Source organism: Pseudonaja textilis, chromosome 1 (assembly GCF_049901715.1).
Source record: "Pseudonaja textilis isolate UNSWEBS1 chromosome 1, rPseTex1.2, whole genome shotgun sequence".
In the NCBI taxonomy this organism is placed as follows: Eukaryota; Metazoa; Chordata; class Lepidosauria; order Squamata; family Elapidae; genus Pseudonaja; species Pseudonaja textilis.
This window is the reverse complement of record NC_141990.1, coordinates 150368894-150393895: the sequence shown is the minus strand read 5'-3', so window position 1 is coordinate 150393895 and position 25002 is coordinate 150368894. Positions and strand designations below refer to the sequence as shown.

General features: G+C 37.4%; 1 long non-coding RNA gene across 1 annotated transcript in view; it reads left to right on the top strand.

The window, feature by feature from the left end:
* Window positions 1–10074: 10074 nt before the first annotated feature.
* The window catches only part of LOC148127863 (uncharacterized), a 40673-nt gene continuing 25745 nt past the window's right edge, over window positions 10075–25002 (top strand). The window contains exon 1 of the long non-coding RNA XR_015740654.1: window positions 10075–10162. This is a non-coding gene — a long non-coding RNA (uncharacterized LOC148127863). The remainder of the gene's footprint in view (window positions 10163–25002) is intronic.

The window sequence follows — 25002 nt, the reverse complement described above, 5'->3', positions numbered from 1 at the left end:
ATGGAAAGAAGGAATAACCCTAAGGAATAGGAGGGAGAATCACAACCAAGTCAATAGGCAGATAAAGGAAACTTGAACCTAAGGAACAAATGTAATTTATGAAAGAGTCTCAGATATGACCCTCCCTAGTTCTCATGAAGAAAAAAAGGAGAAGAAAAGAAAGCCATTCAGTTTTTCAAGATTGTTTTATTGTAACCTTATAACAAAAGTAGTATAACTTGTATGTTTTTGGTTTCCAAGCTTGATCTACCTTGAAGAGCTGTCAGTGGCTGAACATGGAATAAAAACTCAAGTTCAAGCCCACATGAGAATGATAAAAGCAATAGAGAAAGCTTATTTATCTGCTCTAATTACATCCAGGGGTAGCTACCCAGCCATATTGTTTAAAGAGACTCAATTTCTACTAGGGAAAATGGAGTAAAAAAAATATATTTCTGGGCCATGGCAGCTGAAAGATAAAATCACTCATATTCATTCAAAAGTTGGGGGATTGCCTGGACAAATCCATTTGAGATTCATCTTGTGGATTTATCTGAGATTAGTTAGAATCTCAGTAGGAAGATAATAGGATGCTCTGTAGTATTAGGTCTTCCCACCATTGATTAGATGCCCATTCTGCCTGATTGGTAAAAGCAGTTAGGCTGTAACAGGAAAAATTCAACCTGGAGTGATGGGATTGTACTTAAGAAGGGATGGTGCAAATAATTCTCCAGCTACAATGTTTCATACACTGGTAATTTCTTTTTATGACATGTGAGACTATCTAAAGTATCACAAAGCACTTTTTTTCTCTTCAAGAAATTGTGACTAGAATTAAATTTTAAAAGGTCAGGAAGGCTCCTGGGCCTGATGGTTTTACAGATGCTGCCTCAAGAAGAATATTGGACTTTTATTTCCTATTTTATTGAAGGCAAATGCCTAAGTCTTTGCAAACAAACCTGACCCCAAGTCTGATTGAAACTAAGTTTAAAGTCCTTTCTAAATTTGGCAGGGATCCTTCTGTGTATCCAGTTATAAACTCATATTTAGAAACCATTTCTGACAATATAATGGGATTTTGGAATATAAACCTATTTTGTACATAAATATGTTCCTAGCCATTCTCCCAGACCTTCATTAGGGTGGTTTTTTTTATTAAATTTGCATATATTTTGGATTGTTGGCAAGGTTCACCATGATATTCTCTATTTTCCCCCCAATTTTATATTGCATTTTTATTCTACCAAGATTACATTCAGAGTTGATAGGAGTTGGGCAATATGAAATAAAATTAAATAAATAAATATTAAGCTTTTAGAGATAAGCCATAGGTTTTCATTCTTATGATATTGATATCTGTATCTGTCTGTTTAGTGTTTCTTTCTTTCTTTCTTTCTTCTTTCTTTTCTCTTTATGATTACCTGGACAAGATAAATTATTTTAAAAAAGCTTTAGCCACTTTCTTTTCTATATCAAGTAAAGCATCCTTTTCAAAATCACTATCTTTACCTGTCATTAGTTGTTCTACTTTGGGTATTTTCTCTCTTGTGTCAATAAAATTTTTTTCCAATTTGCGATTCCTTCATTAGCATCCTTTAGACATAGACTATGCATGGAAGCAGACATCTTCTATGCATAAATTCCTTCAATTAAGTGACAGTGTAGTTACTAAATTCTGGCTCCATTCTTCAAAGAACTCCTTTAATATTTCCAGTATTATAAAGTTTTGTATCATTTGATAAGTCCCAGTATTAACTGACATCATGCAAGAATAGGTTTAGGTTTTTTTTTAATTCTCCTTAGAATATTTAATTACCTCTATTTTTTTTAAATCATAAAGTTGTTTATCTTTGTAATGTCTTATAATAGCCAGGATATTCAAACTAAGTCTGATTCCTACAAGACATTATTTATTCTTTATAGTTAATTCCAAAATCTTACAGTAAAAGTCACTATTACAAATTTATCTGAACCCTTAATCCATTCATAGCTTACTTAGGTTAAAATCTTAAGGATTGGGCTTTTTGTTTTGGTTTGTTTTGGTTTGGTTTTGGTTTTCTGATTATTGTTGTTTTTTTGCTATATATTTCAAATTCTTTACGTCCTTCAGTTTATAATTAATTTTTCTTTTGTTCAGCTGAAGATAAATTCACCTTTCAAACTTACTCTAAAGATCTCTAATAACTAAGCTAGTCAACCAGCAATTTTCAAAAGTGACTCAAAAGTGAGGGTTTTGAATTTAAAAGGTTCTACTATGGTTGCAAGCAAGATGACTGATTCTGTCATCTCCTGGCACTTAAATCCATGGAAATCTACTGTCCAGCAGTCTAATTGTGAGGAGCACCAATCCAGAGTACACATGGGCAATCTCCTGTCCTTTTCTCATCTTGAGAAGTTCCAAGGAACAGGACCACTCCCTTGTTCGCAACCTGAGTGCTGCTATTTGATGGGGTGAACTCCCATCATTTACTTTAGCTCCTGCCCACCTAGCAGTTTGAAGATAAATAGGTACACTTTACTGGGCTCATTAACAGGAGCCCTCAATTGGGCAACCCCCAGACAATATCGATGTCACCAGGAAGTGCTTCATGCTTTCACTGCTGAAGTGCTTTGTGCATAAGAATATAGTATAGTACCTCCCCTAGAAATCAAGCTCCTCATAGTTTGACCCCATTATGTAAGAACGATCTGCTCCCATATCAACCAACCCACTTTTAAAATTTCCTAGGGACTCAACGTTCCGTATCATGGTCAAGAATGATGTAATAGATCCAAGTTATAAACATTTTCATGGTGTTTTTTTATTATATTAGAATTTTTCAATGCAATAAAAAAATAATTAGATAGAAAAGAAGGAAAACATAGAATTATTATTTCTGCCCTACTTTCTATTGAGTAATTGCCATTTTACTCTTTCCCCAACCACTTTAACCCTTTCTAACCCTCAGTACCATCAATCATCAGTTCAGTCTTTTCTTGTTTCAAGAAAAGCTCCGTATAAGTCTTACCATCTTTTTTTTAAAAAAAAATCTTTTATTGTTTTTTTTCTCTGACCAAGCTGGTCAGCTTTGCTATTTGCACAAGCTCCATCAATTTTATAATCCAATTTTCTCTTGGGGGTACTTCATTATTCTTCCAGCCTTTTCACAGTGATGTTACAAAGCTCTTCCTATTGAAACTTAGCTGTCTTTTTCACTGTCTCCCCCTGACAACCATTATATTCAACCATGCTTTTAATATCTAGCTGCTCTGTTATTTTAATATTACTATAATGCCCTATTTAATGTACCTTTCCATGCAAGGTGAAACTCATTCATTATTCCCTCCCCTTATATCTTTAGTTTATACCACAGTCCAAAATACAAAGGCAAATCATCACAATCAGGACAGCCGATGCACAATTTTTAGCTGTTATTAGATGACTTGGATTTTTCAGCCCTCTATTTTGCTTTTTAAAAAATTGTCAGTGCAAAGATACTGTACAGTTATGAAATTAAGCAATTTTATAGTCTCCAAAGAAATCAGACTTGCTATCATAATTTTGTGTTCTTCTGCAGCAGCTGCATAGAAAATCTGTATCCGTATGACACGTTACAGTTTTGGGGACATGAGCCTTGGTTTTACAGTCTATATGAGGACTTTATGATCATGAAATAAAATTGTATTCATGGTTTGACCTTCTATAATGGGGATGATCCCATCAGACATCTAGAACCAAATATAGTATGTCTGAAATACTATCCAGAGCTCTTACTTTATGTAGCAATAGTAAGAAGAAACACATACTTGTGGTGGTAAGGAAGTTTTAGATTTAATTCTTTAGTGATTGTTGCTATATATACATGCATATATACACACACATAAAAACACAAATCTTCTGTACCTTTGTAAACAGTGTGGCATATACAAAAAGGGAACAGCAACAATTTTCCCATATTGGTAGTGGATATACTGTATATTTCAGTGGAATTTGCACTATACAATGGGCGAATACTGTTTTCATTTAAAACTCATATATTGTGAATTTATTCCTGATGGCAGCCATATCTTACAAAAGTACATAATACATCGACTGGCACTTGATGTCCTTTCATAATAGCACTGACCTTTTCAACATTTATTTAAAATGGCAAATGCTTTGTACTGTGAGCCTAATTGATGTCCTCTGTCTATTTCATATTAAAATTAAGGATGTGCAGCGTATTCATTAGCTTGTACTTCAAAGCTGACCTAATCCTTACTTCCCCTACTGTGAATAGACAACCAAATATATATATATATATATGGTTTGGCTTGTCCGATTCCAGTTTTGTCACTACAAATTCTGGTATAGCCTAGTCAATGAATAAGCTGAAAAGTATCTGTTATGTTTCACTTCATATTTATTTATTTATTTATTTTTGTCAATTGCTTACAAGATAATAGGTATAAGTAAAAACATAGTTATGAATACATGGATACATATAAGAAAAATAAAAAAATAAAAGAAACAATAGGACAGGGATGGTAGGCACGTTGGTGCACTTATGCATGCCCCCTACAGACCTCTTAGGAAAGGGGCGAGGTCAATAGTAGACAGTCTAAGGTTAAAGTTTTGGGGGAAGAAACCACAGAGTCAGGTAGAGTATTCCAGACATTGACCACTCTGTTGCTGAAGTCATATTTCCTGCAGTCAAGTTTGGTGTGATTAACCATGAGTTTGTATCCATTGTTTGCTCTTGTGTTGCTATGGTTGAAGCTGAAGTATTCATTGACAGGTAGGACATTGCAATGTATGATTTTATATACTATACTTAGATTGGACTGAAGGTGGTGTAGTTCTAGGTTTTCTAGGTCTAGAGTTTCAAGTCTGGTGGCATAAGGTATTCTGCAACGAGTGGACGAGTGGAGAACTCATCTTGTGAAATATTTCTGGTCTTTCTCAACTGTGTTAATATCAGATACGTGATGTGGGCTCCAGACTGATGAGCTGAATTCGTGTATTGGTCTAGCAAATGTTTTGTATGTTCTAGTTATTAGTGTAATATTACCAGAGAAAAAGCTACATAAGATTAGGTTAACTCTTAATGCCTTTTTGGCTATATACTTACAGTGGGCTCTAGCACTTAGATCATTAGAAATGAGTACTCCAAGATCCTTGATAGAGTTTGGATCATCAACAAGGTCTTGACTATTCAGCCTGTATTTTATTTTCTGATTTTTTTTGCCAATATGTAGGACAGAGCATGTATTTGTTGAGATTTGAAGTTGCCATTTGTTTGACCATTCTGATACATAGTCAAGGTCTTTTTGAAGGGTAGTAGTATTGTCTGTGGTGTTGAATAGCTTTACATCATCAGCGAAGGGGATGCAGTTGCTCTTAATATGATCACAGAGATCATTTATGTAGAGTATGAAGAGAGTTGGTCCTAGAACACTGCCTTGGGGGACTCCACTGTTGACAGGTACAGAATCCCAATTTTGACCATTTGTCATCTGTTTGACAGGAATGCTTCTATCCAGTTATGCAGGTGTCCAGATACCATAGGATTTTAGTTTTAGTAGTAGTTTGTCGTGTACCACTGAATCAAAGGCTTTACAGAAGTCTATTTAGATTGCATCTATTGCTTTGCGCTGATTGAGTTGTGTAGTCATATGTTTTTGCGGTATAAGAGTTGTAGATTACATGATAGTTTTTTTCCTGAAACCAAATTGTTTATTAGAGAGTAGGTTGTTTGTTTCTAAGTAGAGGGTGATGGATTGGTTAATAATTGATTCCATGACTTTACAGGTGACACAGCATAAAGAGATTGGTCTGTAATTTTCAATTAGGTAGGGGTCTCCCTTTTTGAATTTTAAACTATATTTCCTATAATGTCTTATCATTGATCATATTCATTGAAAGTTAAGGGAGTTCTGGTCCAAAATAACTGGAAGGCCATGAGTTCCTTGTTTGTATCCCATACTGATATGGATTGTGATTAAATTTCATATTTTATACTTCTCTCAATGTTATGGAAGGAAGCCAGAACAATTCCTACTGCCCTGCCCAATGCCAGTACATATATAACAGGTGAAAATGGTATATGGCCCCTCTTCTGATTAGTAAGATTTGGATCAGGTTATGCAAGCAAAATGGAGTAGGAAATCAGGCTAAATCCATGCTTATTTACCAAGAATTCTAAACAATCTGTTATAGATTCTATTTATAACCAAACCACCATCACTGGAACACAATCAATTCACTTTAGACTTGATGCTTAATTTATTAACGTCACACACATATATTTGCTTCAGGCAACCCATTAACAGGTCCTAGAAAGAGTCTTAAAATGCAGAGAGCAAAGGAATAAACAGGTTGACCTAGGCAATGTGTGGAAATACTTCCTGAGCTAGGAATGATATTTTACCCTATTTTCAAAGTTACACGTTGCAAGGTATTGCTTGTTAATACGAAGGCTCATATATTTCAAGTGTGTTTCTTTTTTCTGTTTTGAATTTGATCCCATTTTTTTCTCAATAAAAACCAGTAGAATACAACATCACGTAGGGACCACTACTTCCTATCTAGCCTGCTCTCTCTATCTGAGAAAAGGTTAAAGATAGTTACATAATTCCCATCTTTACTTTGAAAAGATAATACATCATACTTCATTTTCTGGGTCACACATATGGTGGGAGAGCAACTGACTCTTTTCACATGTGAAAATTATCTGAACAAAGCAAGCCTCTCTTTTCTAATTCAAATGTAGTGAAAACTATAATATTAACCGTTAAAATGACATGTTTCTTAATTTTATAATCTAGTTTCCACTCTCAAGAGTGGTGTTGATGGTTGGTGTAGAAAGTAGTTTTTTCTCCATATTTTTCCCCAATTACAACCATCTTGCTTGGGGTACATTGGCTGAGAAAGAATGATTGTTCGAGTCTTAGTGATTTTTTCATCATTAAAAATCAGGCTCTAGGTTCTGCCTCAGTTTACCTTTTTCAATAAGCCATCCTTTAAAAGCAATTTATTAGATTACTGTAATAAAGTGGAGTCTCCCTATGAAAAGAAGGAACCTGAAAAATGGTTTACATTTACTTTTTATAGTTAGCACCACAAAGAACTTCAAAGCAAAAGTTGATTGGTTTAGAGTCATTGGTTCAGTGACATCACAAGAAGTCAAGCATCCAATAACATGTGAACATCGCCATAGAAAAGAGCATCTACATTATGAATAAAAGTAAAAGAAACACTTGCAAAGGTAAAGCATCAAAATGGGTATATTATTTATTTATTTTAATTTTATTCTGATTTGTCAATTGCTGACAAGATAATAGGTATAAGTATAGACATAGTTATGAATACATGAAATGGATACATATAAGAAAAATAAAAAGAAACAATAGGACAGGGACGGTAGGCACGTTGGTGCACTTATACACGCCCCCTACAGACCTCTTAGGAAAGCAGTGAGGTCAATAGTAGTCTAATAATAGTAGTAGTAGTAGTAGTAGTAGCAGTAGTAGTAGTAGTAGTAGACAACTGGTATGGGTAAGAGACATTCTCAGTACTTCCCAAGATTGGGCTTAACTATTTTCTTCGTTCATGGAGGCTTGAGAACAGCTAAAAATGGAAGTGTTATCTATAATGAATCAAATGCTCTCTTGCCAGTCCTGGTTTCTGAACCACTATACAAGCATTTGTATTGGCTGCCATGTAGAGCCAGAATTTAACTTTCATCATGTTATGCCTGTAACAGCACAAAATCTCTGCATTACATTCATTCAACATACAGGTGCAGTGTCTTATAAAAGAGAAGTTCATGATCAAAATCACAGGCCAAGAATTCTGCATGATTCTGAGCAGGCACCCATGTACATGAGAGTAGTCTTTCCATTTAAAGCAGGGGTGTCAAACTCAATTTCATTGAGAGCCACATCAGGATTGGGTTTGACCTTGGAGGGCCAGTGGGGGCATGGCCATGGCGGGCATGACATTGGACCGCACCTCCACAGACATGGTTTTATAAACTTATAAAAATTGGGAGGTGTACATTTCTGTTATTTTGTCTTTTTAATACTTACTTGATCACTTTATGAGAGAGAGACCAGGTCAAGAAACTGACTCCATAGGAACAGTAGAACTACAACATTGTTGACATAGAATAGAATTCTTTATTGGCCAAGTGTGATTGGACGCACAAGGAATTTGTCTTGGTGCAAATGCTCTCAGTGTACATAAAAGAAAAGATACATTCGTCAAGAGTCAAGAATCATAAGGTACAACACTTAATAATAGTCACAGGGTACAATAAGCAATCAAATCATACAAGGAAACAGTCAATAAAAATTGTTAGGATACAAGCAACAAGGTTACAGTCATACAGTCATAAGTGGGAGGGGATGGGTGAAAGGAAGGATGGGAGGATTAATAGTAATAGTAGTGCAGAGTTTGTAAATAGTTGGACAGTGTTGAGGGAATTATTTGTTTAGCAGAGTGATGGCGTTCAGGGGGAAGCTGTTCTTGTGCCTAGTTGTTCTGGTGTGCAATGCTCTATAGCATCATTTTGAGGGTAGGAGTTGAAACAGTTTATGTCTGGAATGTGAGGGGTCTAAATATTTTCACAGCCCACTTTTTGACTCGTGGGGTATACAGGTCCTCGATTGAAGGCAGGCTGGTAGTAATTGTTTTTTCTGCAGTCCTAATTACTCTCTGAAGTCTGTGTCTGTCTTGTTGAGTTGCAGAACACCCTATGGGCCAGATCCGACCTGTAGGCCTTGAGTTTGACACTCCTGATTTAAAGTATTTAAAATGGAGCCATGGACAAATCACACAAGGAAACACTTAGGTTAAGTCATTAAGAACTGTTGCCAAGAGACCAAAAATGATAAGGAAGATGAACAGTTTAATCTGTGTCTTAGATTATGCTTCACCTAGACTTAATGCAGGAATCCATCTTCAGTGTCAGAGATGAGTGCACAGAATAAAAGAAGAGCAAATTTGTCCCTAAGCAGCTCTCCAAGGATAAGTTCTGGTGAACATTAAGATCACACCAGACTAAATGCAAGATAAGCCAGTTTTTATTATCCTTTTAAGAGTCATTTCTCTAACAAGAGCAAAGAACATAACTTTAAGCTCCCACATTTCTTTCTTCCATTCCTCTGCCACTTACACTTAACAGTATTTCTATGTTATAGTACCTGCTAAAACAATAAAAAATATGAGAAATATCCATATTATCTTGGTGGGTTTTTCGCCCACCCTCCCAATAATTGAAGTGCATTTTCTTTGTAATAAGGAGTCCCATGAAGAAATGCTGATGCCAGGTTTGTATGCTTCACATACCTCCTACTTCCTTTTTTCACTTGGTGCAATCTCTTTGGGCACCAAAAATAGTTCTATAGAAAATGATGGAGACTGCACATCCTTGGACACAGGTGGAGTTTAAGGAGTTATTGTCAAACCAACACTTAAGGAGATCAGAGAGAAAGGGTTATTAGATAACAGCTGTTCAGGTCAAACTTAGCTCAGAGGAGAAGAGCCCAGATAGGGAGAAAACAATATTTTATGCTTTATACATTCTAGCACATTTTCGTGTGATTTTAGCTGCAGCAGCAGGATAGATGGAAAAAAAACAAAAAAGCCACTTTTTCTTCTAACACTAGCATTAATATAAAAAAATACACAACACTCTAGTACGGTGGAGGTGTCAAACTCACGCCAGCATGGCATCATCACATGACATTGGGAGTTTCCCCCCCTTCACTAAACTGGGCGAGGGCAGGGCCAGCCCATGATGCACCTGGCCCGCAGGCCACAAATTTGACACCCCTGCTCTAGTAGCTTTTCTTCTTGCTTACAAATTCATATCTTCTTAGTTCTTGCTTCCTCTTTTCTCTAACTGGCTAGTCTCTTAGCTATATTGGTTTTGCTTAGTTTCTTAAATGCTGCTTGGAGCACAAGGCCATAAGATTAGAATTAGCAATATTTAAACACATTCATTTAAACCATCCCCATGACCAGGATCAACTCGCTCATCCCCTTTTGAACTTCAGCTGTTTCAGACCCATCAGAGGACTGCAGTTCCACTGCATGAAGAATTGGCTCCCATCTGGGAGAAATGAAGATGCCACCAAATGAAGAGAGAAACCAGCTGCTTGATTGGCGGTCAGAAGCGACTTCAGCCATCAGTTCTGGGACAGCTGACAAAACAGTCTGGTGAGTAGATAGTTTTTTATATGGTTTTTGGGCTTTGTGATTTAGATGCCCAGGTCCCTTGTGAAAAGTACTTTAATCTGTGCTCCAGTGTGTCCTTTTGATGTACTAATTGATGTTGCCTGAATCCTATTGGGACTGAGAGGTTATGCTCTGTCTTTGAAGCTGGGTGGGGGATGTTTTTTGTCTCTCTGCTTTCCAATCTGATCAGTTCCAGTTTTCTGTGGAGGCTGTAGCTGAAGGCATTTTGTTTATGAATAGAATAGTTTGTGAAACTAAATATCCATTAACAGGGGCTGGTTGCTTAAGTGGTTTTACTTCAGGGAAGCCTTTTCTCTTCCAGGGGTGGGGCATTTCTTTGCTAATAGGGCGGGTTCTTATATTCAAAAGGGTAGGGTGGGGATTCTCCCTACAACACCTACATTTAGAAGGCTACCTTTAAAACTGTGACCTACATTTCACCTGAAAACTGTCTTTGATGAAAATGAGATCTGAAGGATAGGGTTACAGCAACAACCTTGGCATTCCTAATATATGCCATTTGATCCAAATTTATACAAGCACAAAACAGCCAATCTACCTTTATCCCAACAGACAGACAGTATAGTCTTATCAATATTCCCAGAAGAAAGTTTCAGCCGAGTTAAATGGGGCTCGCATCAAATAATTGCAGCAATTGCTCTAAACCTATTGGTTTTTATTTGGGAATAAGCTACTGCACTTTATATCAGAGTGAATTTGTTCAGAATCACTGTTTATTATTTGTTTTCCCCTGGGAGCAATTAAATTTATGTCAATCTTTGTAATAAAACAGACTGTAACAGAGCATGTTTACGTCTTCTCCCTCTTTCTTCCTCCCCCACTAAATCTAATATGTTTAATTTCTTAATATTATATTCCATGCTCCTTCAATATTTCTTCCAAATTAGGTAAGTTCTCATGATAGAATCCTGGCACATACCAACAGGAGAGGCTTATACATTTATCTTTAAATAGAAATGATTGATTCTTGGCACAACTGAAAACACAAAATGCCTGGGGACAATTCTATTTATCTCAGTTCAGCTATGCAGCATAATGAGTGGTCATGAAAAAAAGTCAGTATCCCAAAAAGGTTCATGACGTCAATCTAATTCAGTGAAATATTCATTTCCATTTGGAAGGAAATGCATCTGAACAAATCACCAGATCCAAGAAATACATGGCTGCTACTAGATTTAAGGAACAAAAAAAAATCCACCAATATGACCTCTACTGGGTTATAAATGGAACTATTCTAAATCTCTATTCATTTATTCCAAACGTTAGACTCAGAATCACAAAAAAGAGCCCTGCAGTTTAAAGAGAAGCCCTGTGCAAGTTTATTAAGAAGGGTCCTTCCAAATTTAGCACAACTTACTCTAAAATACTGGCTTGTAACATTTAAGGGTGTATTTCCTGCATTCTTGCAAATATTTTTCTAAATGAGCAATTGGTTAATACATTTATAGATTTGCTATGAATTTAAGTTTCCCATGGTGCTGGTTATAAACAATGAAATAACTTATCCTGTTCTGCTCATTCTTTACTCCAAGTTTAGGGATTTAGCTCCAAATGAATGTTTCTCTGACATTTAAGGAAAGTCAAAGCATGTTAACATCTTTGAAATATCAGGTTTTCTTGTTGTGATTTTGTTAGCGATCCTATTTTTATCAACAGCTGCACGAAAAAGCGTTGTTGAGTTTTGTCCAAACTAGTCCCTTAGATTTTGAAGCCATGGTGTTCTTTTTTCTGCCTGGACCTCATTTGCCTTTAATCTTTCCCTGGAGGATTAAATGAAGTATTTTTCTGGATGTCACATCATAGTCCAAAATATTCTAACTTTCTCTTTTTTATGGTGTTGATGATTTCCCTTGACTTTCCCAAGTGGCTTATCAGGTTTTACAGAAGGGATTTCCCCTGCGGGGAAAGGTGTACTTTGAGATTTGAAAGATTGTTGTCAGTCTTGCAGGGTAGTCCAAACAAGAAGCACATCCAGAAGGGCCAATGTACTTTACTGTAAAGCTACATCAACAGAATCTTGCAAGTCTCTCCCTTTGCCCTTATAGTCAGTAAACTAGTGAGGGTTCCTCCTGAAAGGTTTGTCACACCTCATTTCTTCTGCAGACTCACAACACAAAATGGCAACGGAAGTACTTATACAGTAATTTTATGGTGAGTTGGGGCTTGGAATACCTTGTCCTGCCTTGATCCAGACATCCATGCTGTTTATGTGGTGGGTAAATGTGGATGCTAGCAGCTGCGTAGGCCTCATCTGTAATCACAACTGCTTTGCAAGTCACCCTGAGAAGGGTTTACCACTTGTAAGCAGTGGAAGAGATAGCTGATGCTCACAAAGATTAAAGTGGCTTTTTTTTTTTTAGCACTTACCCTTGAAACTGCTTTGACAAGATTTAATGTTTTCCCATAGACACCAGGCAAAAGAGTAGCCAGAGGAACTATATCAGGGACTGCAGGTGCCTGGAAGAATAGAAGTGGGAGATTTTTATTTTTTGCTGGCCTGGGGAATCAGCTGCAAGGGTTTACCAAATTCATTAGTCATTTGCAGCAGGTAATCAAATGATCCTAAAGTCCTTTCAAAGCAGATTCTGGGATTTCTTAAATGCCAATTTATATTTTAGTGTCTTATTTTACATTTAATTAATATTAATTTTAATTTACTGACTCTTAATTCCTATTTTCAGTGAAACTTGAATTCATGTAAGTACAAGATTTTATTCTTTGAATTAAACATATGCAAATTACTTCCTATTCATTATTCAGGAATATGGTACTAAGCAGTCTTTTTTTTTCCTGGAGACAATGCATTAATTTCATTTTGCTAGAGCTGTGTACTTCCTGACCTTTTGATGGTCTGGCAAATTCTTTAGAAAATTATTTTATTCTCTAAATATTGTGAAATATATTTAAAAGGCAGACTGCTCTTTTGACTAATGTGGTATCTCTATCTGCAAGAAGCTCAATCTAACTACTTAGTTTTTTAATGTATGACACATTGCTGGGAGATTTAATAAGATGCAAGTTGAATCAAAGTGCCCTTAGAAAGGCTGTACATTTTCATGTAACAGAGAAATATAATATGGTTATCAGGAAACATTTATTTCAAATTGCATATTGTGAAGTGTGTGACACTTATCTAGAAGACCAACACATTAAATTAATTAAATAAACACAAGTATGTTGTACTGTATCAATTTGTCATAATTTACAAATGGAAAAACACTGCCACTAGAAAGCACCCTGTTAAGAGGTCCCAAGAATGAAGCAGTCAATATGGATTAAAGGTTTTGACAAAATTAAAAAGCTCAGGAAACCTGGAGACATATAAGACAAAGGAAGGTCTCAAGATCAGAAGATTCCTGGATGGTTTTTTTTTTTTTTCAATTTTACCATTTAATTCCTATTCCCAGTGGATGTATAAAAGAAACAACCAAGAATATTTCTCTTGCCTTGTAATATTAAAATCAAGTCAGGGAATAGCTTTTAGCAGAAAAAAATGGGCTCAGCAAATGGGAAGATATACTTTGGTCCTCAGTTCTAGAGTTGCCTTTCTGAGTCATTATTTTGCCTTGGGCTTAACTGTGTGGACTTAACATTTTACCAAATACATATTCTGTAAGTGTAAAGTCAACCCTTCCCAGCATAAACATTGTAAAGGCATTCAAGGTCTTGATCAAGCAAATACGCAAAGATTGGAAGCCAAAAGATATCCAGATAAAATAAGCTACAACAAACAAGCAAAAACAAAAAAAACCAGCAAGACTTAACTGAACAAGACAAAAATATGAATAAAATACCCAGATTCATGGCTGAAGAAAGACATATAATGCTTTCTCAGAATTAAAGCCTTCAATTCATTCTATTCAGTTTGTTCATTCCAGTTTTGTTCGGCTATATCAACATTCTGTTATACCTGATTGGCCAGCTCAGTAGAAATGTATGGATGCTATGAGTAGGATTGCTTTTTTATATTAATTTCATCAAAATTTTGATTTGTTTTGTCCCCCTAGTCACAAATCACTCCAAACAAAACTCACTGTGAGCCTATCTCCTTCCTCGTTTTGCTTCTGGTTTCCTGTTTCAAAAGTTGTTGGGAGGTTAGCCAAAATAAAAATAAAAAGCTCAGGAAATTCAACTTTTTCATGCCCTTTGGGCAGGATGGAGAAAGTGATTGGCAATGGCACAGCTAGTTTCAGGGAATTCTTAACAAGAATTCAACTACATTTAGTTGTCACCAAGCCATTAACAGCAAATGACAAATCCTGATAGCGCCAAGTTAAAACAACACTCAGTGCATTTTATGCCTCTTTTTTCTCCTTGTATTCAGATTATCTTAAAAGAAGGAAATCTGAACATAAAGTAACTCTGTTAGTTTTAAACAGCATATCATTGAATTAAAAAGCATTACTTAATAACTGAGTATTGCAAAATGGGGGGAAGGTAGGGGGCGTGCATAAGCGCACCAATCGTGCCTACCGTCCCTGTCCTATTGTTTTTCTTATTTTTCTTATAAGTATCTATCTCATGTATTCAAAACTATATTTATTCTTATACCTGTATCTTGTAAGTGATTGATAAATCAAAAAAAATGTAAAAAAAATGTAAATCTAAAATTTAAAGCTGAATGGCAAATCCCTATTCCAAAAGATTTCCTGGCAAAGCGTAACTGATAGGCTGTCAAGAGTCAAGCTGCATCTCTTGATACTATTCAGCTAGGAGGTTCTTTCTCATGAGGACTTCTTCATTCATCCCAGCCCTAGGAAAACGAAAATGGAAAGTGCTTTAGATCTGTCAGCCAAAAGCCATAATTTAACAAAATTCATGGCAATTCTGAAAGACAGAGGGATGGTTTAAAAACATCAATTTTGCATACAGGAAAAGATTCCACCAGACTTTCCTGATTCAATCAATGAAGCCAAATCTCTAGAAGGGGAAGAGGGAGATATAATGAAAAAGAGGAGAAGCAATACTTCATATACGGAGAATTTCAAATGAAATCAATACTTCTGTGAAATTTAAGGTTGAAGAATAAGCACAGTGGGAAGGGGCAATAGGCTGAGGGTCATATGTTATCTAATCCTATTTTTTCATCTTCACGGTGAGATGGGATGTTTACCTTTCTACAAATGTCAGGATTCCCTTAGCATTCTAACACTCATCTTCCTGGTGAGTGTGGATAATACCATTTCAGCTAACAAAGGGTTGATACTTAAGAATATGAGTGTGATCCTAATATTCAGAGAGCAATTGAGCAATTGAAAGGGCTGCACTCAGCATGAGAGTGGAGCTGATGATTTGCCAGAAAAAAATTAATGCTCATTTCAATTGATTTCAGAAATAACCTTTATCCGTGGTAACAGTGCACATTCATTGCTCAGATAAGATCCGTGTAATGTGCCTGCCTACTGATACTCTGCCACAGAAGGGGTTAACAATGAATTCATGGCAAAATCTTTAATATTTTAAAAAGATTATCAGAAGTCCAGTCACATCGTCATGAACTGCAACGCAACATGGAGAACTATTGAATTATTTATACTGCAAACTATCCCTATCAACAGATTAAATCAAGGATTGGGTTGTCATGTCTTTCTATAGACAAGCCTGTGGAGTTGCATCTTTCAGAATTTTAATCTTAAATGCTGCAATTATTGATACTGTTCTATAATTAAATGGTATAAATGGCCATGCTATTCCTCTATATCAATGAAAATACCCATTTAGCCCACTGGCCACATTATTATTTTTTTTAAAAAATCACTTTTGCTTTCTTCACAGAGAATAATATCTCCACAGTAATAATGATAGGAATTCTGAAATTGATAGATAAAATGGAGTCCTGGATTGTTTCATCAACTGAAGTCTATTGAAGGTGTTGTATAACATTTTGCATTTTGTATAAATGAAATTGCTCCTTTTTGATCAATGCATGCTTTTTCCACACTTCTCTTTTGAGAAAGTGTTGATGACTTCCAAGGAAAGCAAAGACACTTAGCTTTTTGCATTGAAGTACAGGCTACATTTGGACTTAAAATTTCAATTTTAACTCACTGTAGTCAAAGACCAGTACAGATAATCAACAAAATAAGACAGAGTTTACATAGATTTGTAAAACAATTTAACTAATATCTACAAGGGAGATCCAGGATACACTAAATTACAATGTAAGCATTAAGATTGTATTAAATGTGATAACATCTAAAATTACAACAAAGTATCTAACTTTAATGAAAGCATTGTTGGATATTGGCAGTGACACTGTGTCTGTTGTATCCTGGTGCCAGGAAGGTTGGGGCTTCCCCTAGAAGGGTTTGCCTCTCGGTAACCTTATTCTTTGCTAGTTTTGCCTAATCATAGTTCATCTTAAGAACTGTGAAGGGAGAGAAACCTAAATTTGAAAGATTATATTGCACAACCTTGATCCATGTAGATTGAAAAATGTCCTGAAGAATTAATGGTGATAAGCCTCAACAATAGATGTTGAACTTTAACCAAAGGTTTTCCAGAAGCTATATACATTCCTGACTCAACTTCTATCATACCTGCCTACAGTCATAAATAGACACTTGAAAAACTATATGGTATCTGGAGAGCTGCTTCAATGAAGTTGGTTGTACACTTTCCAGAGAGGTACAACACAAAACTGGGGCCCAACTAAAATCCCATAAAGCAGCAGCCCCCAACCAGCACCAATTCTGTCGAGAGAGTTTTTCTGCAGACCATTTTGTGTGCTGCCTGCATCCTGTGTGTGTCCAGATGGGGTTTTGCTCGTTTGTGGACCAGTGCTGTGGACTTCTGCTGCGCCATGGACCAGTGCTGGTCCATAGTCCGGGGGTTGGGGACCTCTGCCATAAAGGAGCCTAGGCTAACAACTTAGTCTGAAAGAATTCAACTAGAATATAATGTCCTTCCTTGAACTGGAAAAAATTAAGGATGGCATTGCCAGATTTTAGACCAGTAGCAGCAGCGTATTCATTCCTCAAACCAGTGACTTGAGTACTTCTAGATGCCTAAAGCTAGTCAGTTGTTCTATTTTGTGGTTGTTAATGTGTGGAACACCAGCCTTTTGTTGGTAAAAGCTATTTGGTTTCGGATAGTTTATTTCCAGTTTATCATCATTGCAGGATTGGACCAAAGTTCTCAGAGCTCTTTTGTGGCCTATTAGTGTAACTGAAAATTAAATTAAATTATGTCATCACTTTCCATGTATTTGATCATTTTCCTCTTCTGTCATATTAAAAAAACATTTTAAACTGTAAAAACAATACAGTTCTTTGTCAACTTTTAGAAGATTTCTGGGACTCCATATGGCTCTGTCACGAGAGGAAGAAACTTCCTGTGAATGGAAGGGCAACCTTCCTTAAAACCAAGCAATTTTCCGAATTCTCAGTTAACAAGTTATCCAACCGCTTAAACAGAGATTCTGTGCAAAAAATGCTCCCATAGATTACATGAAATATAACCCTTCAATTTCACTATTATTTGAATGTATTTTGTTATGTTTAAATATATCCTTAGAACAACTTTCTAGTCTTCCACATAATGAGACCTTAGGAAATTGCTATTATTTAGAAGGATTGGAAAGATGCTGTAATTCTTTAAAGCCTCCAAATTGCTGCTCTTATCTTCAGCCTAGAATTAAACAACATAACTGGAGATAGAAGAAGGCTGAAGAGATATAGTAAATGGTCTCATTGGTGTAAATGGGCACTGTGATTTCAGAGAAATCTAACTTTTAAGAAGGAATAATTTCTCACAAGCCAGCTTAGGCCCCTTTGAAGACATATTTAAACACCTCAGAGCCTGTCTAAAACTATGTTTATTCATAAGTACATTCCACAGAAGAGAAAGTATTTTTAGCAGCTTTGTTTAGGATTGATTAATGGATGATGTGCCATTAAGTCAGTGCTAACTCTTAGTGGCCACTGAAATAGATTTTCTCAATGATAATTTGTCCCTAACCTACTTCAAGTCATCCCAAAGTGCATCTATCACCACTGTAATAGTCTACCTACCCTGAAGCTGGTATCCACTTATTTCTTTCCTTCACCTTTCCCAGCATTAGGGCCCTCTCCAGATAACTGGATTTGTGCATAATTTGTCCAAGTAGGATAATCTGAGACTGGTTATTTTGTCACTAATGAGAAATATGACTTGTTTTTTTTTAATTATCAATTTGATGATCCATTTGTTTGTTTTCTAAGCTATCTGTGGTATTTTCAGGAGTTTTCTCCAATGCCAAAGTTCAAAAGCATTAGTTGGTTTGGTCTTCCTTATATATAATTTTTGTCCAATGTTTTTTCACTTTGTTCCTTAACTTTTATTATAGAGCTTTCAGATCCTTTGCATTTTCAGCCATTAGTTTAGTGCAGGTTATTAATATTTCTTCCTCCATGGATATTTGAAAACCATGCTAATATTCTTCCAATCCAGTTATTCTTAAAATATATATTGAACATAAAAGTTGAATAATTAAGGGGAGAATATACAGCTTTCTTTCACTTTTTGGTCAGCATGGTCTGTTCTGCCATTTTCTATCTGTACTATGCCTTCCTGAGCTGTATATAAGTTTCATACAAGGACAATGAGCTGTTTTGAGATTCCAGTTTTCTAAGCACATTCCACAATTTGATATGGTTGACACAAACAAAGCGAAACCCAGACCTGAACACAAACCATTTTAAATTTTGACTGCTTGTTACTTTGATTTGTGCCATGTAGAACAATTCTGCATCCCAACCCAGTTCTTATTTAGTTTTCACAAATGAAAACAAAATAGATAAAAATTTAAGGTCTTTCTGAGTTCAGAGAACTTTTGGAAGACTTCCTTTGTCTTTCTATGTGCAATTCCATCTTCCATATCTTTACAGAAGTTGTTGTAATAGTACTTTTGGTCTTTTCTAGCTGCTCTCTAAAACTCTGTGTTAAGTTCCTTCCTGAGGTATTTTTGTGTTTCTTGAGTTTGGCTTCTCTTCTTTTTTTGGCAATTTCCAATTTGTTCTGACATCTAGCTTGGTTTCTTCTGTTTTTTTTTTTTCCTTTAGCAAACTTTCTTCACATACATCTTTAATGACTTTTTAAACCTCATTCCACAGTTCCTCTGGTTCCCTATCAATACATTTCAGGACTACAAAGCAATATCTGATGTTCTCTTTGAAAATGTCAGGTAAATGCTCAATATCATTTTGTGAAAAGCGCTAGCCTTTCTTCTTCTTTACCTTAACTTGGAACTTGGACAAGAATCTTTTGTGATCTCTTCCACAGTAACCCCTGTCATGTGTTGGGTAGTATAACTGAGCTCCTCTGCCTACCTTTAGCAATAATATAGTCAATTTGATTTTGGTGTCATCTGTCTCTTGATATTTATGTAAACAGGCATCATTTTGGTTGCTTGAAAACACTGCTAGTTATGAAGACATAATTTGAATGGCAGAAATAACTGCCCAGATTAGTTGGGAATTAGGCAACTTATACATTTGAAGAAGGAGAAGGATGAAAATAAATTGATAAATTGTCATCCTGCTTTTCATTTCAGTTTCCTTAACCATATAAACCAACTACATTGCTTAGGATTACAACATAGATAATATGACAAAAAACACTATTTTGACCATTTCCAGTACCTATAAATAAGGAAGCTAATAAGAATCAGGTAAGAAATCAAGATCTAAGAATATACTGCCAAGCATTTTGCCCTCCCCCTACCAATATTTTCCAGCTTTGATTCTAAGTAAAAAAGTTCCCCGTCACTCCCATTTCCACTTTTTAGACTTTTCCACAAGTGGAAATATTATCAAGGAGAGAAAGCTAGCATTCAAAAATAATAATCAAGATTTGAAAGAATGATGAATGAGGCAACAAAGCATGTTTAGAGTATGACTGCCTCAGGAACACCCTGAAGTGCTCATCTACTTCACAGATATTGCAAAGAGTGATTGAAACAGTGCATTTAAATTATTATTATTTATTAATTATTTGGAGAGGTAGATTCTTCAATGTCTCAATGACACTCAATATTTTGGAATTGAGACTCAACTTTTCAGTTGATTTAGAAGGAAATATGGAAAGAAAAATGTTATTAACCTACCATTGAATAGAAAGGCTATAAAACCAACCTGGCCATTAAGGTTCCTATTTAATTAATTGTATCAAGAAAGGGGGTCTAGGGCTAGCAGTACAATTCCAGCTACAACAAAGTTCTGGACAAGGAAAATCACCAGTATTTTTTTGTTAAAACCTGAGTAAGCAAGTTTTGTACAATTAATTCTTGTGTAAAAAGCTTTCTGTAGGCAAAGGCCAACTCAGATTCATTAATTGTTAAACAGATTGTTGTTTCAGCAAACATTATGACCACTGTTGCTATTGGAGACAGTGCAGATTTTCTGGTCCTTACATTAGTAAAAATTCATTTGATGCACACCTCTGCCTAAGAACACAAAATAAATACCCACAATGTAGTCATCTATGATGCCATAACTGTCAGAAAACAAATTAACAAAGATGTATCCCTTAAACATTATTTTTTACTCTTGTACAGCTTGATTACAACCTCACAGCAGGACTTGTTTTAGTTTGAAAAAGTATGGTGTTGAAAAATCTAATAGCAAAGAAAATAATGAAAACCTCACGATTCAGGACACCAAATATTGAAAGTGGAGAAAAGGCCATGCTATGACATCATTTGTTCTCCAATGTTCACCAAGAATCAATTATCTGCAGTGCATCTCAAGCCAGAGATGCTGACACTAATATTAGATTCACGTACATTTGATGGATTCAGAATATATTATCAGACTTAACGCTGGATGGACTGTAATCTAGAATTCATTATACCATGGATGAGGAACACGATAAGGTCAAAAATGGTTGCCTACCAGAATATATCAGTGGGTTGGTTCCCGCATATTTACTAAAAGTTATCTGGTGAGCTCATAGCAAGAATCTATGTGCAAGCTAGCCAGTGCGTTTGTAAAACACACACACAAAAGGGGGGGAGTATCTTGATTACTGAGCTGACAGTGTTTCCAATGCTAGTAATCTACCTGATATTGATCAATAATATCAAGATTCAGTCATACAATATTTTTATTCATTACTACTTCCTTTTTATTATTATATTTTGATGCTACCGTGTTTCTCATATAATAAGGCCGGGTCTTATTTTTTTTTGAGCCCCGAAAAAATGGCTAGGCCGTCTTTTCGGGGGTGACTTAATTCTCTCCCCCCTTGCATCTTTGGGTGGGTGGGCGGCGACGGCTTGGATGTTGACCTCGGCGTTGGGGAGGCACTTAGTATCAGGGTCAACGCAAGCAGCACCATATCCGGGTGTGCAACAAAAGTACTTCCTAACAGCAAGCCCCCTCACCATTCCCCCCCATTTCGCATGTTTTAATATAGGCCTTAATTTGGGGGGAGGGGCTTAATTTCATTTCATGCCTATAAAACATGCTGGGAGTTCCTATTGGGGGAGGCCGTATTGTTGGAGAAACAGGGTACTTGCAAGAAGATGTTTCAGTGCTCAGAATACATAAGAATTTTTCACAAAGGAGAAATGTTTTCTCTCTTGTGTTCACAGAGAGTTATCCCAGATCTCCCTCTTTTCTGTAGAGAAGAAGATTGAGAGTCCCATCATTCCTGATTTCATACACACACACACAAACACACATCAATACATGAACAGTATGGCATCTGGATAACAAAAATAATGTTAATAATATTTGTTACATTAGTCATACTTATTGTCAGTGTTCCAGCAAACCTCCATTCCAATCAGTAACTCTGAGACAAGCATTATCTCAAAAGTACCTTTATTAGAAGAGCACCTGGCACATCTGTGAAATCCCCGCTCCCACAACTCCTCAGACTATGTGGCAGCGTGGAATATGGCTTCCAAAGCTGACACTTATGTAGTCTTAGTGTTAACACACATTAATACACGGATGGTGGAGCAGTGGTTAGAGTGCAGTACTGTAGGCTACTTCTGCTAAACACCAGCTGCCAGCAGCTTGGCAGATCGAATCTCACCAGGCTCAAGGTTGACTCAGCTTTCCATCCTTCTGAGGTGGATAAAATGAGGACCCAAATTGTTGGGGGTAATATGATGACTCTGTAAACTGCTTAGAAAGGTCTGTAAAGCACTGTGAAACAGTATATAAGTCTAAGTGCTATTGCTATTGATAGTTTTCAAATATTTTTTCAGTCAAACAGGCAATTTTTAGCAGCTCTGTTTTTTTAATATCCTTTGCCATTAAGGTTTTGTGTTTTAATGTTTAAAATGAAAAAAAATAATTTTATATTTTCTTTTTTCTCTTTTCTTTTAAAATAAAGTTTGCTTTTATATATCTCTTCTGAGATGGCTGTATCTTCAAAAAGGGGTCAGGCAAAGGATTGTCCTTTGTTTATTCTTTTTGTTTATTTTAGCTTTACAAATGTTGCAACAGAGAAATAAGACAGGAGGAGAAGATAGAGTGTAAAAATAAAATACAAAAGAAATGTATATATTAAGTACCATAGCAGATGCCTGATTCTTGTCCTAGGGGACCCTTTAAATAAAAATGAAATTTTAATGGGAAATTAAAAAGAATTTGGTGCACTTTCAGGTTTTAAAAAGAACAAACAGAAGGCAAAGATGTTGTCAAAAACATTGAAGCTACAAGATCAAAGAGAGTTGATGAATAAAACAGGTTTAAATGGTGAGAAAAAGATAAAATATTTGGGTATTAACATCACAAATGTGAACTGTTATGTCCTGAGGACTCAAGGAGTTCTCACTCAGGTCCACTCACTTGTGTGGGCGTTATTCCCCCATTCCCATTGGTCAGTTCTCCCCAGCAGCCAGCTATAAAAGCAGGCTGCGGGTCCAACTGGCTGCTGATTGCTGCGAGCCAGTTCCAGGCTTGGCAAGCACGGTCAGCCCTTTATTTGTAAATAAAGTACTGTTGCACTCATGCTCTGGTTCAGCCTCTCATTGCTCAAACATAACACTGGCGACGAGGATGGGATGGCTACCAGAAGCACCTTGCAACCGCTGAGTCACTAGCCACCGATCTACAGCCCAGAGAGAGCGATCGGCTGGCAACAAGGGAAACGCTGATCCGCAGCCAGAGAGAGCGGTCAGCTAGCGAAACGAGCGATCAAAAAGAGCAAACGCAGATCCGCAGCCAGAGAAAGCGGTCTGAGTCAAATAGTTAAGCGTCTGTAGCCGCTTGTTAGCCTCGCTACGGGGAAAGTGAAGCGCTGCGAGCCGCAGCCGCTCTGCATTTGGCGCGAAATTCAAACGGGTGTCATTTGAATTTCGAGCCAGTAGGAATCACAGCACAGCGCTGTGAGAGTCACTAACGCCCACTTTTTTTGGCGCGAATCAAGACACCTCCAACGGCTAGCAGCCAACGTGGTAACCAGAGAGAGAGAAAGAGAGGGTAGCAAAAAACCTCTCCAGAGCTGATATCACTAGTAACTCACGAGCGTTCGTAGTCCCAGAGAGATTTCTCCGCAGGTAGCCCAGCCGTTCCAGCACCATGAGTTCCAATCCAGTATTCCGGCGTTTAAACCAGACGAAGAGAAGTGGGAATCGTATAAGAACCGTTTCAATCATTACATCGATGCGGTCGGCCTGTCGGATGCGGGAGAGCATCGGAAAAATCCTATTTCCTAATCTACTGCGGAGCCACCGTTTACGATACCGCTGCAGCACTCGTGGCGCCGAGAGAATTAAAAACGTTCCGTGGTCCGAGTTGCTTGAGATCCTCACAAACCACTACGCTCCCAGGCCTTCACAAATCGCCAGGAGGTTCACGTTCGAATGAGGAAGCAATCAAGTAAGGAGACCATCAACCAATATATGGCCGCCCTCAGAACAGCAGCCCTGCACTGCGGGTTTGGAACATACCTGGAGGACATGCTCCTCGATCAATTGGTTTGTGGGGTCAAGGATCTCAAACTACAGAGGCGACTGCTAGCTAAAAAGACCTCAACCTCGCGCAAGCGGTAGAGGAGGCCCTAGCAGCCGAGCTAGCTACGAACTCAGCCACCGAAATTCAGGGCCCAAGCGCCAAGCTAGCAGCGTTCCCAGTCCATTCCGAAGAGGTGGAAGCGGAGGAAGGCCACAACGATGAGAACGATGTCCATCGCCTCACCAATGACAGACGGTCGCAGGTAGGGGCCAAACAAGAACACACCGGTCCACCCAAGCACATCACCCTGTGCCTAGCCTGTGGGGATCACATCAAAGGGCCACCTGCAAGTTTAAAGGAGCCGTTTGCAACAACTGCCATAAGAGGGGCACATTGCGAGAGTCTGCCAAGCCCCCAAAGCGCTGCACAAAGACCCCGTCCTCGCACTCGGGACCACAGAGGCAAGTATTAAACTGTCGCACGCACCGCCTTGCCAGGCGTACTTGCCACTCTGTTAGTAAAATTTCTCTCTCCGTTTCCCTAGAAGGTAAACCGTGCCACATGGAGGTTGACACAGGGTCAGCGCTCTCAATAATCTCGTGGAACACCCTCAAGAGACTCCACCCCAGCCTATCTACTACCCGGCTTCAGAGATGCCAGTTCGGTCTGAAGGACTACCAGGGGAAGGCCATTCCCGTGATCGGCAGAGGCAAGTTCTTTGTCAGTTTTAGAGCTTTTAAAGGCCACCTACCTCTAGTGGTAGTTAACGGCAATCTACCCACCTTATTGGGGCTCGATTGGTTTCCCCACCTCGGCCTAGGGTTAACAGGAGTCCATGCTGTCTCAACCTCAGACACTGACTCCTTATTCGCTGACTATGCAGATGTGTTCAGCGAGGAGCTGGGGTGTTAT